Here is a 14,217-nt window from a genome sequence, read left to right on the forward strand (position 1 = left end):
ATACACGAGCACATGATTGGTCCAACTGTATTGGACTGAGAGGAGAGGAGACGACATGAGGCTGCCTCTTTGTATTTTGTCTTCGGAGGCATCAGTTGAACGAAAGCGGACGTTGTCGTTTGAGCCTCAAAGGCTCAGTTCTGCCAGCATCATATCGGATGCATTGACATGACTGATGCTCACTGACAAGCGACAGACGGCAGCGGGGATGGATCGCGTGTGTGCCCGAAATATATCCGTCAGTACGAGCAGCAGATGGCTATCATGTTCACGTGTAGTCAGTAGATGTGCAGTTGTACACTTGCCTGATTTAATGTTATATTATTAAAATATATATTTATCATTTTATTGTGTACATTATTTTGTTTATTTGAAAAGCTTTGAATTTCTTAGGAGAATATTTGATTTGTTTCAGTTGAAATGTAATTAAATGTTTACATAGACGAAAAGCACTGTGGTTTTGCATTCTGTTCTTTTACTGTACTAAATGCGAAACAAATCCTCACTTTAAAACCAATTTAGGGAACGAACCGTGATACTTTTTTAACTCAACAAATGGTCGATCCATCCATTTTATATGGCACTTGTCCTCATTAGGGTCGCAGATGCACAGCAGTGTATCCCAACTGACTTTAGGAGAGATGGACTGGTCGCCAGCCAGTCACAGGGTACTGAGCTGAAATGTTACACCCTTAATTAGCAATCAAAGGTATACTGTGACTATCAATCGTCTGCACAAAACAGTGCATTCAATATCCAAGGTTGTTGGTATTTGGTTTATTCAAACAAGGCAGGGTTGATGGTCATTGGTTCTTTAAAACAATATTAGGGCCTAAAACAGTCTTCAGAAGTACGTGTTTAAAGGTACCTTTATGTGTTTGAAGGACAGTTCTGGCGGCCAATGAGGATACTTAAAAACATCTTGGATCTGACATCACCATCAATGGGGTTCTTGTGCTGACAAAGCATCGTAAGCCACTCTAAAAATTATGAGAGACTGGTTGACTACTGTGACTGGTAGAGCGGTGACAAGGAATGCCCCCCTTGGGTATGATATTCCTTTAAATCTTCCAGGTCTTGCACAATCCCAAAATTCACAGATGTAGCGTACTTTACCAAATCCTATCTAGGCCCATCCCTTGGCAAGAACTGATCTTGCAGTGAAGTTTTTTTAAATCCTAAAATCTCTCAGTTCTGACCCACATCACAGACAGTACAAGTCTAAGATGTCCCGAGAGAGACAAAGGGAGGCTTCTTGCCCCAAGCCGGAAAGCCTTATTCATTGGATGCCAGGACGTGGGCAACCACGGCACGGATCAGCAACAGGGAAATATTATCCCTCCAATTTACAAGATCCAGTCTGGCTGTTGTTTAGCCACTAAGGTACTTGGTGTTCTGAGTGGCTGTTGTCTCCCATGAGAACAAAGCGAACACTTGTTGGCATGACCCATAGGGGCATGTCCTCGCTTTCTTCCCATTCCCCCTAGTCCCCCGCCCCGGATCAACGACGAGGCCGGGTGGAGTTCAAGCTCGGCCACGTGTTGGCCATTACACTCCCACGATGACCCTGTTGAGCTCAACATTTGGAGTCCCATAAAAACATTATTGTCCCACTCCTGGGATCATTTGTCCACAATTACAAAGGCTCGGAAAAAAAGCAAAATGTTAACCACTACAGTTTTGCGGAGGCAAATTTTTCAAATTCTGCCCCCTTCTCTCCCCCTCTCAACCATCCCACCAACCATCCCGCCCACCCAGTACCACAGAGCTCCCACGCTGACTTATTGAGTTCGCCAACATTTGAATCCTCCATTTCTGCATACAATTATTGTAATTCTCTCATTTGTTTGTCATCCCCCCATTTGCCCATCTCTTCTTCCCTTTTATGATGCGTAACTACAACAGGGGCCCGGAACTGATGAAAGTCCCTAATGGTCCGTTAGCCTCTGAATATGTCCATTCCACATCGTCTGGGTCCTTTTACCTGCAGAGCGAACGGGCAAGGTCGTGCCAGCCGATTAGCCATATTAAAAAGCAGCCCATTATGGTAATAGGGGAGGTCTAATGCATGTACAGGTTGCTTAGTGCTTGCATATTAGCGCTGATAGATGACTCCGTGATGAGCACAGAGAGGTTCATCGCAGTTCAGCTACCGTCACTCGGTGCGTTGACCTCTACGTTGGTCACTTAGGCCTGTGATGTTCATTCATGACCAAACATTGGCAAGATTATTATGCACAAGGACCTTTGCAATTCACTGTGACAATGAAAGAGATTTGTCTTGAAAGGCTGTTGTTAAGGCAGTGCGCTGGATGAGTGTTTAGCGCTGTTGCCACACAGAAAGATGGTTCCAGGTTTTGCTTTTGTGGGTTCTGTATAGGTACTCTGGATTCCCCTCCCAGTCCAAAAACATCAGTTCACTGATTCTAAATTGCCTGTGAATGCGAAGGGTTGTCTTTCTCTGGAGCCTCATTTCCACCAATATGGTGTACTTCCATTCGGTAGGCTTACCATTTATGTACACACCGGCAGAGAGCTGAAAAAACCCAATCTGAAACGGAGCATTGACAGTTAACGCTATTTATTGTTTGAATATTCAGCGTTATGGGAAACAGTTGTCAGGTACAGGTTACCATACTATAACTACGATTGGTCTCAAGGGACAAAAAGGCTAAATACGACACCGGTGGACCCAGCAAGCTTCAGCGGTCCATCAGTTCACTGGAAACCAGTCACAGTAGTAGTTTGGTTTTGTAGGCTGTCCTGGTTTGGTATTGAAGCTCTATAGTCTACATGACAATAAAACATGACGGACAGTACTTGTCGCATTCTGTTATCCACTGTGGTCCTCATGAATGTGATGAAAACATTGCCAGCAGCAATCCTACCCTACAGTTATAAAAGGAATGGGGAGTGAGGTAGGCAGGTATCAAGATAGCAGTCGTAGTTCTTGTGACGACAGCCCAACACTCCACTTACAAGGTTTTAATCTCAACATCCACCTGGGGAAATGCAACGCAAATCGCACGTCATTAAATCCTGCCATTTGTCCCGCACCATCTTGAACCCTGCGCCCCGTTTTTCCCCAGTCTTGCTGGCAATCCCGACCAGCATTCTCGTTCCCCCGGCCTGGGAAAAGGGAGCGCGTTCCCCTTTCATCCGTTCTTAGAGGACAAACATCAGTCCCATCTCGCCACCAATCCATATTCATGAGCCGCTTATAAATATCTGATCGCGTCGTGCGCTACAGCTGTTTAGCTCGAGAGCGCACAAACAACACTTCCACTGAGAGCGTGCGAGCATTCTCGCACTAAAAACTGGTCAGAGACCCCCATCCCAGAATTGTCCTACCCCCTCACCTCCTGATAGCATCGGAGCATTGCAAGGATATCTGCCGTGTTAATTAAAGTGTAACTGAAAAAATGAGGGAAGAATCCTTAAGTGGCTTTAAGTATTTACCGTTTTCTGCTCTGACAGGCCCCGCGCTTATTATTGTGGCGAGATAACCGGAGTCGAGAGACAAAGACTTCTCAAAGGGGATGACTAATTGCTTTGGCCTCAACATTAGGTACACATGCACAGTCTAATGTGGTCTAACATTAACATTTAAAGGGGATGCATATGTAAAATTTAATGTTTGTATACAAATAGGGTATCTGGAGTACCTGCCCACCCATCAAGTGTGAAATTGAATAACCAAGTGAATGTTTAATTATCTGCTTACTTCTGAAAATGTCTTATGTGATCTTGGAGCTGATATTTTTTCAGGATTCCCAGGGTTCCATGGGATTTCCACAGGATGGGAGTAAATTTCACTAATAAACACGTGATTGGGCAGGAACGAGACTGAAACCGACTGAGACCCAGAGTGGACGGGAGCCGGACCTATGAAAAAAAATGTCACCCAAAGTGGAAACCATGATGCAGTTATATTTATTTTATTTTCACAAAAATTAATGGATTTTCTCTTGTGGGAGCGGGTTTTTTTATTTTATTTTATTTTTTATAAATACTCACTTGGCATTGGGAGGGAAGAGGATTATTTCTCTGGGAGTGGGAGTCAAAATCCACTCCTGTGTCAGCCTCTGATGTGCGAGATCTGTTTTCATTTCCGGCCCACTGTTAAGAAACAGTGAGGCTAATTAACATGCAGTAATAATTACCCCAACACAGAGTTTCTCCACCAATGTCTTGGCAGCTAGATTTGCAAAGGTTCCAGAGCCAGAGAACCACTTTGACCCAGTGGCCAAAGTCCTGTCATGTCAAAGGTAAAAGATAAGCAGAGCTGCAGTGTTAACACGGATTAGCATTAGCTAACAGTGTTACTAGCATTAGCTTCTGAAAATAATGGAAGAAAAAATGTTTGGCTACATTGTCTGTGTGTACCAGCAACAATGTCCTCGTGAAAATGTATCTATTTTAGGGTCCCAAACCCACCCCAACAAAACTCACTCATTAGCACCCTGGGGAAGTTAAAAACAATTATCCCCAGACACCTGTTTTATCGATCGACACAAAATTGGGTGGATGCGTCTTTCATAACAGGATGAACGAAAGCATCTCAAGGGCCCATGCCTGGAAATGAACAGGCAGGCGACCATGTTGGTTTGAATCAGCCCTTTTGAGCGCCAAACTGCTACAAGGGAATTCACCCCAAATGAGCCCTGATCAGAAGCAGGTATCCCAAAACTAATGAGTATCAGTTCGAGGAACATTTCAAGGATTTGTCATAGAAAGGGGCTGTATGAAATGTAATGTATCCATTATTTTGCTGTTTCCAATGCAGAATGCATTGGGGGACTTCTCGATCACATCCCTGTTACGGATGCTGATTGTGATTAAGGGGGAAGAGAGGGGGTGTCTTGGATATGTAATGGCAGCATCCTATTGGTGGGGTGACGCCGTACACGAGGGGGAGACGCCGCCTCAAAGTGCACTTCTGAGCAACTTTTCTCTCCCTCTTTGACTTTGTTTTATTTACCAATAGCACAGCCCTTCGAGTCGCTCCTCAAACTCATTAGGAGCGGCAGAGTTGCTGATGCTGGCAAGAAAAAAAAAATGCGCATTTGGCCCAGGCCCGAAGGATGTCTTTGTTGTGTTTCCAATAAAGAGATGAAGATTTAAATATTTCTCCTCTAGAATGCGAGTGTTTATACTACGTGGTTATGTGTGTATGATGTGAGAATAATCTGTGTGTGAAGTGAATTGAAAATTTTAAAATAAAACAGATTTTTGTCTATATCTGTGTTCTGTCACGATGCTAAGTGGCTACATGTTAGCACTACTAACTGAAATGTTAGAGTTTGAATGTCCCGCAAAGTTTAACACAATAGAACGTTCCACAGTGGACACTGGTTGAGTTCCAAGTTGAAAAAACAATGACATCTCTATGAAAAACACTGTAACGTTAATTAATTTGTCCCAGATGACATAAAACCTTTAACACATCAGCCAATGGTTTAAGTAACATTTAGCATTTCTAACTGTGATCCATGTGTAAAAATAAGTTAATAATTGTTAAATAACACTTAAAAAAAGAAAAATTGCTAAATGTAAAATTAATGAATGTGGCCCAGATGTTGTTTTGACATCCCTAACTGTCATACTTGTGCAATACATCATTTGAAAGCAAATCAGTGCAACACAGGAACAAAGTTGAAGACAATCTAGATTTTGCACTTACCTATAAAGAATAAAATGATTAACATGACATTTTCCTAAAAAGAAGACAAACAATTGATGCTGTGCTTCCCGACATGGAAGGCAAACTTTTGATGTTGGATTTTCCTGAAAAGAAGGCAAACAGCTGATGTTGCACTTCCCAAAAAGGAAGACAAACTATATGTTGCAATTACTAAAAGAAGACTCACTATTAATGTTGTCATTTTTTTTTTAAATGAGGACAAAATATTGATGTTCCACTGAAACACAAACGATTGATGATGCATTTTCCTAAAAGAAGACACACTATTCATGTTTCACTTTCCTAAAAAGAAGACAATCGATTGATGTTGCACTTCCCAAAAGTGAAGACAAACTATGGATATTGCACTTTCTGAAAATGAAGACAAACTATTGATGTACTTTCGCAAAAAGCAGTCAAACTATTAATGTTGCACTTGCCTACAATGAAATTATGCATACAATGTTGCATTTTTCTGAAGCGGAAAGGTTTAAAACCGCATATGAGAATTTTATTTTATTGTATACATTATTTGGTTTATTTGAGAATCATTCATTTATTGTAGAATTTACTGCAATAGCAGTTTGAAGGTTTTGTAGGTTTCATTATAGATGTCATTACATCTCTTTCTGTTTCGACAAAATCTAAGCAGTTTTGCAAGCATTTTGTTGCCCTCGTAATCAATATGAACTGAACCAAGGCAATAAAATAAGGTAAGTACTGATTCATGATGAGTTGAATGCTGCATTACGTATACTGTATAGCAGTATAGCGCAAATGCCAAATGTGATAAAACAATTGGTTCAAGGACAGAATTGAAAGGAAATATTAAATGTGATAATGAAAGAGAAAAAAAGAAATGGGAATAAACAGAATGTGGGGAACGTGAATGGGAGAGAGGGAGTGCAAGAGAGAACTAGAGGAGGGAGGCACTGTTTTCTGCGAGCTCGTGCTCCTCATTAGCCATGCACAGCATCTTGGCTCGTCTCCCACACCTCACGGCTCATCACCATCACGGCCCTGGTCCTGGCTGCCAGCGCAACCCCCCCCCCCCGCACGCCCCCAAACCGAGCCCCATCCCTCCCTCCGCTTCCAGCCCCTATAATCACACCCGCAATCACAGCGTCTAATTAGGTTAATTAATTTGTATCAGCCCTTGTAGGGACTTGGCTGATGAGCCAGCCAGAATGTTCTCCCTCCCTCCTTTGCAAAAAAAAAAAAAGGGGTGCAACCCTCTTAAGATGAGACGATAACCATGGGACACATTTTTCTCCTCCTCCTACCTTTTTTTTTTTCCACCCGCACACCCTGCGCCTTTTGTGGTTTAATAGGGGTGGCAACCACATCTACATAGTGTTACAGTATATCAGCCCGCTTCACCATGTCCACAGGGATGAAAACATGCACATAGCATGGACAAGCGCTTGTTTGTTTACATACTCTCGTAGTGGTGTTCCCAATGAGGCCCGGCAACATTTAAGAAAATAAAATAAAAATTAAAAAAGAAAATAAAAAAAAGAGTACACCAGCACACTAATGATTCTCTTAGCAGTTTGTCTCCGCTGTCGTCAGCATCACATTACAATCAGCGGCCCTCATCAGGCCACTGACGAACAAACCCTGATTAACACCCCTCCCTCCCTCCCTTGTATGATTACTGCAATCACCCGGGACAACCAAGCAAGCACTGTACTGAAAGTCCCACTCCTCACCACCACACATCTAGTCAAACACACACTCAAAAGAAATACACCTTTGCTGTGCACATATGAAGCACACGTGCACACGTTATCATTAAAGACAAAACACAAAATCCATCGTCTTAACCCCACAGACAGTAGTCTACCATTCACGATAAAACATTCAAATTACACATGGAAATTTAAAATTGGATCATTTTTCTTGGCTGTGTTACTTGTTGCTAGGTAGAATTGGCCCCAAAGCCCATCCATCCATTTTCTGAGCCACTTATCCTCACAAGGGTCGCGGGAGTGCTGGAGCCTAAACAAGCTATCATCGGGCAGGAGGCGGGGTACACCCTGAACCGGTTGCCAGCCAATCGCAGGGGGCATAAAAACAAACAACCAGTCGGTCACCATGCAGCCGGCCCCAAAGCCAAATTTGACAAATGTTTTAAAATGAAAACACACACACAAACCCCAGTCACGCTGGCTATGCTGTTTCTGAGACAACGTGGGGCTGTGGGCCCAGCTGCCCCACAAGGCTAAGAAAGGACTGGGAGAGGAGGCAGGAACAGGGACATACATGAAAGGAAATTATAAAAATGACTCCAAAAGTACCATAAAATGACTTGAATACATCCATCCATCCATTAATTTTCTTTACCGCTTATCCTCACTAGGGTTGCGGGCTGCTGGAGCCTCTCCCAGCTATCTCCGGGCGGGGTACACCCTGAACCAGTCGGCAGCCAATCGCAGGGCACACAGAAAGAAACAACCATACGCATTCACACCTACGGGCAATTTAGAGTCTCCAATCAACCTACCACGCAGGTTTTTTTTCATGTGGGAGGAAACCAGAGATGCCCGGAGAAAACCCACCCAGGCATGGGGAGAACATGCAAAGTCCACACAGGCGGGGCCGGGATTTGAACCCCGGTCCCCAGAACTGTGAGGTAGATGTGCTTACCAGTCATAACAGTCAGCCGGCATACTTTTTTCATATTCTGAAAAAAAAAAAAAAAAAAAAAAAAAAAAAAAAAAAAAAAAGAAAAGAAAAACATGCTCGAAATGACAATATTTGAGAATTTGGGAGTTATGTTGTTTATAGAATAAAACAAAAACGAATGAATGACTGAATCAGCAAAATCTGAGAAAAACTTGTTTTCATTATTCTAGAGCTGTATTAGTATAATACACTTTTTTCTCCATTTTATTTACTGTCAGTGTTTACCATCGTAACCTGTTGGCTCAGAACTTACTATTAAAATTAGAAAACATTGTCCTATAGTCTATTTTACATTGTAAGGATTATTTATACACACACAGTGCCTCATCACATGGTGTTGCAGGCATACACACAACACAAAAACACACACACACGCGCAATCAGAGGGAGACAATGACATGAGGCGGCTGCGAGACAACGATACATCCGCTAGTTAAAACCTAATGAAACCTCCCAAAGGCACACGCCTGGCATCTCCCTGAATGATGGCCTGAAAGTAATAGTGGCGCTCCACGCCCTGCCAACACACAGACACACGCACACACACGTAAAGTTTCCACACTCCTGCAAAGAGTTGCCCCCTGATGCGGAGGTGCAGGGGCAAGTCACGGGGTGCTGCATGCGTGTGTGTGCACCTCAGGGCGGGGGGAGTACTGCGGGCCCCCGTCACGATTTAGGCTCCCATGCAAATTTAATCAATTGGCGCACTTGTCACCAGCCAGGGCTCATTAGCAACCAGTTTTTATTATTTTATTTTTTTAAAGGAAGGTTTGGTGATCCCCGACCTCGCCAGACGTCCCGCTATACACACACAGACACACATACACGTTCCCGAAAAAAGATATATAATTAAATATTATTAATTCTATATATAATATAATATATATATATATATATATTATATTATATGCTGGAGCCTATCCCAGCCATCTTCGGGCAGGGAGGCGGGGTACACCCTGAACCGGTCACCAGCCAATCGCAGGGCACAAAGAAACAAACAACCATTCGCACTCACAGTCATGCCTACGGGCAATTTAGAGTCTCCAAACAACCTACCACGCAGGTTTTTGGGATGTAGGAGGAAACCGGACTGCCCGGAGAAAACCCACCCAGGCACGGCGAGAACATGCAAACTCCACACAGGCGGGGCTGAGATTTGAACCCCGGTCCCCAGAACTGTGAGGCAGATGTGCTAACCAGTCGGTCACCGTGCCGGCCAAACCACCTGTTACCAGAATCAGAATCATCTTTATTTGTCAAGCATGTCCAAAAAACACACAAGGAATTTGTCTCCAGTAGTTGGAGCCGGTTGGTGTAGTGGTACACTCGCCTGACTTTGGTGCGGGCAGCGTGGGTTCAGTTCCCACTCAGTGACGGTGTGAATGTGACTGCGAATGGTTGTCCGTGTCTATATGTGCCCTGCGACTGACTGGCAACCAGTTCAGGGTATAGTCCGCCTTTCGCCCGTAGTCAGCTGGGATAGGCTCCAGCGCCCCGCGACCCTAATCAGGATAAGCGGTGTTCAAAATGGAAATAAAATTAATAGTTGGAGCCGCTCTAGTATGACAACAGACAGTCAATTGACAGATAACACTTTTGAGACATAAAGACATTGACAAAAACAGTCACTGAGCAATAAAGGGTTGCGCAATAAAGGGTTGAGAGTTATCTGGTAATGCCGGTACAAATTCAAAAAGATGCAGAGTCCTCTAGCACTTAGAGCAGTTTGAATGACGAATATAGCAATAGTCCGGTGCAGTGACAATTGTGCAAAGAGCGCCGAGACTTCATGGAATACATGCCGTTTAAAGTGACTAGTAGTGCGATAATCTGGGACAATGTTGATTGTGCAAATGTTGCAGATACTCCTCAGTCAGTGTGCAAGTGGGGCAGATGCTACTCTGGCATGAGTGGCCAGTATTGGTCAACAAAAGATATTCAAATAGTGCAGCGTGACGAGAGTACTACAGTGAGTGCACAAGTAATATATAATTGGCCCGACAAAAATGTGACAACAAACTCAAGACAAAAAGATTGGCAGCATGTTGCAATGGAATTGTAGGTTAGCTGTTTAAGAAGTTGATTGCAAAAGGGAAGAAGCTGTTGGAATGTCTGCTAGTTCTAGTTTGCATTGATCGGTAGCGCTTACCTGAGGGAAGGAGCTGGAAGAGCCGGTGACCGGGATGTGGAGGTCCGGGAGGATTTTGCACGCTCTTGTCTTGCCACCGATTGTTAGAATGACTTCTAACAATCGGTGGTAGACTATATATAATTAGCTAACAATGTTTACGTCACCGGAGACGTGCAGTGGAGTAACTTAATTAAGTCACCTTGATTCTGCAATAGGCACATTGCACTTAAGCTTCTTTTATTAAATTAGGACATTCTTTGTCTTTAAAGCACTCTGGCTCACACTGATTGCTGTTAAACAGCAGTAACAGTCTGTATGGGAAAAACAACAACAGCAAAATTCCATGATATAAGTAATTGTACAATAAAAAAAATCTGTAATGCACTGAACCCTCAAAAAAGGGTACCGGGATATAGCGTGGGGCCAATGTACTCTATTAAGTGGAGGATCGATTCGTAGATTGTGCGAGCTGGTAAAAAAAAAAAAAAAGGAGACAAAAGTGGCAACATAAAATGAGATTTTTGCCATGAGTCTTTTTGGGAATGATGCAAAAAGTTTTTCACACCTGGATTTGGGGCTCCTCTGCCATTCCTCCTTGCAGATCCTCTCCAGTTCTGTCAGGTTGGATGATGAACATTGATGGGCAGCCATTTTCAGGTCTTTCCAGAGATGCTCAATTGGGTTTAAGTCAGGGCTCTGGCTGGGCCATTCAAAAACAGTCACGGAGTTGTTCTGAAGCCACTCCTTCTTTATTTTAGCTGTGTGCTTAGGGTCATTGTCTTGTTGGAAGGTGAACCTTTGGCCCAGTCTGAGGTTCTGAGCACTCTGGAGAAGGTTTTTGTCCAGGATATCCCTGTACTTGGCCGCATTCATCTTTTCTTCGATTGCAAGCAGTCTCCCTGTCCCTGCAGCTGAAAAACACACCCACAGCATGATGCTGCAACCACCATGCTTCACTGTTGGGACTGTATTGTACAGGTGATGAACAGTGCCTGGTTTTCTCCACACGTCACTTAGAATTAAGGCCAACAATTTCTATCTTGGTCTCATCAGACCAGTGAATCGTATTTCTCACCATCTTGGAGTCCTTCAGGTGTTTGTTTTTTTAGCAAACTCCATGCAGGCTTTCATGTGTCTTGCACTGAGGAGAGGCTTCCGTCGGGCCACTCTGCCATAAAGCCCTTGACTGGTGGAGGGCTGCAGTGATAGTTTACTTTCTAGATCTTTCTCCCATCTTCCGCCTGCATCTCTGGAGCTCAGCCACAGTGATCTTTGGGTTCTTCTTTACCTCTCTCACTCAGGCTCTTCTCCCCCAATTGCTCGGTTTGGCCAGACAGCCAGCTCTAGGAAGGGTTCTGATTGTCCTAAATGTCTTCCATTTCAGGATTATGGAGGCCACTGTGCTCTTAGGAACTTTAAGTGCAGCAGAATATTTTTGTGTGACCTTGGCCAGATCTGTGCCTTGCCACAATTCTGTCTCTGAGCTCTTCATGCAGTTCCTTTGACCTCATGATTCTCATTTGCTCTGACATGCACTGTGAGCTGTAAGGTCTTATAAAGACAGGTGTGTGGCTTTCCTAATCAAGTCCAATCAGTATAATCAAACACAGCTGGACTCTAATGAAGGTATAGAACCATTTTAAGGATGATCAGAAGAAATGGACAGCACCCGAGTTAAATATATGAGTCAGAGCAAACGGTCTGAATACTTATAGCTGTGTGATATTTCATTTTTTTTTTTTATATATATATATATAAATCTACAAAAATTTCAACAATTCCGTTTTTCCCCCCGTCAATATGGGGTGCTGTGTGTACATAAAAATGAACTTAAATGATTTTAACAAATGGCTGCAAAATAACAGAGTGAACATTTTAAGGGGGTCTGAAAACTTTCCATACCCACTGTACAGCATATTCTTACCCAAATTGTTTTTGTGTTTCATTCCCCTTTAATGTTTAAACGCATGTTACAGTGGCCTCTGACATTATATCTGTTTTTAGAAATAAAACCGTAAGTCGCTGTTTTTATGAACACTTAGGCCTACTATGCTACTGTATTTTAATGTTGGTCATGTTCGTGGTAGTTGGAGAGCCAAGTATTTTGTGGGGGTGGTATTTGGTGTAAAACTTTGTGAACCACTAAGCTAGATAATTTATATTTAAATTGTGAACTTTTCTAATGAATTGCAAATGATTTATGTTGTCAGGACCATAGAACTAGAATGCAACATGTCTCCAGTGTGAATGACGTCCACACCTTTTCTTCACGTCACTACTCTGAGAGAGCGTGCGTGCATCGAGACCCTCGGGCCTGGCCTCCATAAGCCGAGGGGGTGGAGGTCAAAACACTGTGTGCGCAGTTCCGGACCCCCGCTATCTCTCCCAGCACAGACACGCTACTGTTCCTGCTCAGGCTGTCCTTTCATTGTTGTGCATTGCCCCCCACACCACTACCACCATCATCAAGCCATGGGACTCTTACGCTGGGAAGCAATGGTGGCAGTGGGTGACCTTCTGATTTTAAAGATATAAACAAGCATTCCTCCAGTGTTTCCATTGTCACCATTCATAAGGTTAATAACTTCGAATTTTTGCTAACAAAGTTTTAAACATTTTGACATTTTGGAGGGGGGGGCTTAAAGTAGACGGGCGACTTGAAGGAGGGGGGTCAGTGACACTGACCCCAGTAAATAGTCGCTTTTTGAGAGGGAAGCTTGGTTAAGTAGGATACAATAGAAGGCTGTTCTTTGTTTAGTTATGTTTAAAGGAAAATCTATGAAAACAGCCTTTTTGTGACACTTATTCCAAAAGATGGACTTGCATATTTAGCTTTTCCTTGCTTTTCCCCCCCCCTGCAAAACAATCCAAGAGATGTACTTGTTTAGCTTTGTCATTTAAAATTGTTTTTGGGTGATACTTGACACGTTTACCTTAAAGCTTTTCATATATATTTTTATATATTTTATGGGGGGCAATACTCATTTCAAGAGCTGGACTTGTGCTTTAAGATTTTTGTTTGGCTTTGCTGTGATTTATTATTCATGTGTTAAGCTTCATCTCTGGCTTTTCATGGCTCTTTTTGTAACGCATTCAAAAAAGACTTGACTGTTTAGTTTTTTTCTGTCTTTTTGTAGCATTTTTTAATTATTTTTTTAGCAACACTCATTCCAAAACACAGACTTGCATGTGTGTTTAGCCCCCCCCAACACTTATTCCAAAAGATGGACTTGCTTGTTTATATTTTCCTTTGGCTTTACCTGGCACGACATCATGCAAGGCACCACCATATTGAATGAGAATTTATATTGACCGCTCAAGCACCTCAAGGGATTCACTTGCACGTTTGGCTTTTCATTGGTGACATTTATTCCAAAAAATGAACCAATGCCATATATGTTACGCGAGACACCAACATATCACGTGAGAGTCATGTACCTCTGAGAATATGAAGAGCTGAACGCAGGTGTTTTGCTTCTTTTTTGGCTTTCTTTTGCAACATTTATTCTGGCTTAAAGGATGGACGGTGTCTGAAAAATGGTACAGCACGGCTCAATTCTTTCTTTTGATGATTTTGTAAGTAAAATTTAATAAAGTAGGAGAGATGCCAGGCTTTTTCTTCAGTCTAAAGTCTTTGTAGATACCCAACATCACTCTTTCCCTTCTCTGTCCCATCATAAACTCACCTTTAGTCTGATCATCAATGTTTGGACCG

The sequence above is a fragment of the Phycodurus eques genome, chromosome 4, assembly GCF_024500275.1.
Source record: "Phycodurus eques isolate BA_2022a chromosome 4, UOR_Pequ_1.1, whole genome shotgun sequence".
Lineage (NCBI taxonomy): Eukaryota > Metazoa > Chordata > Actinopteri > Syngnathiformes > Syngnathidae > Phycodurus > Phycodurus eques.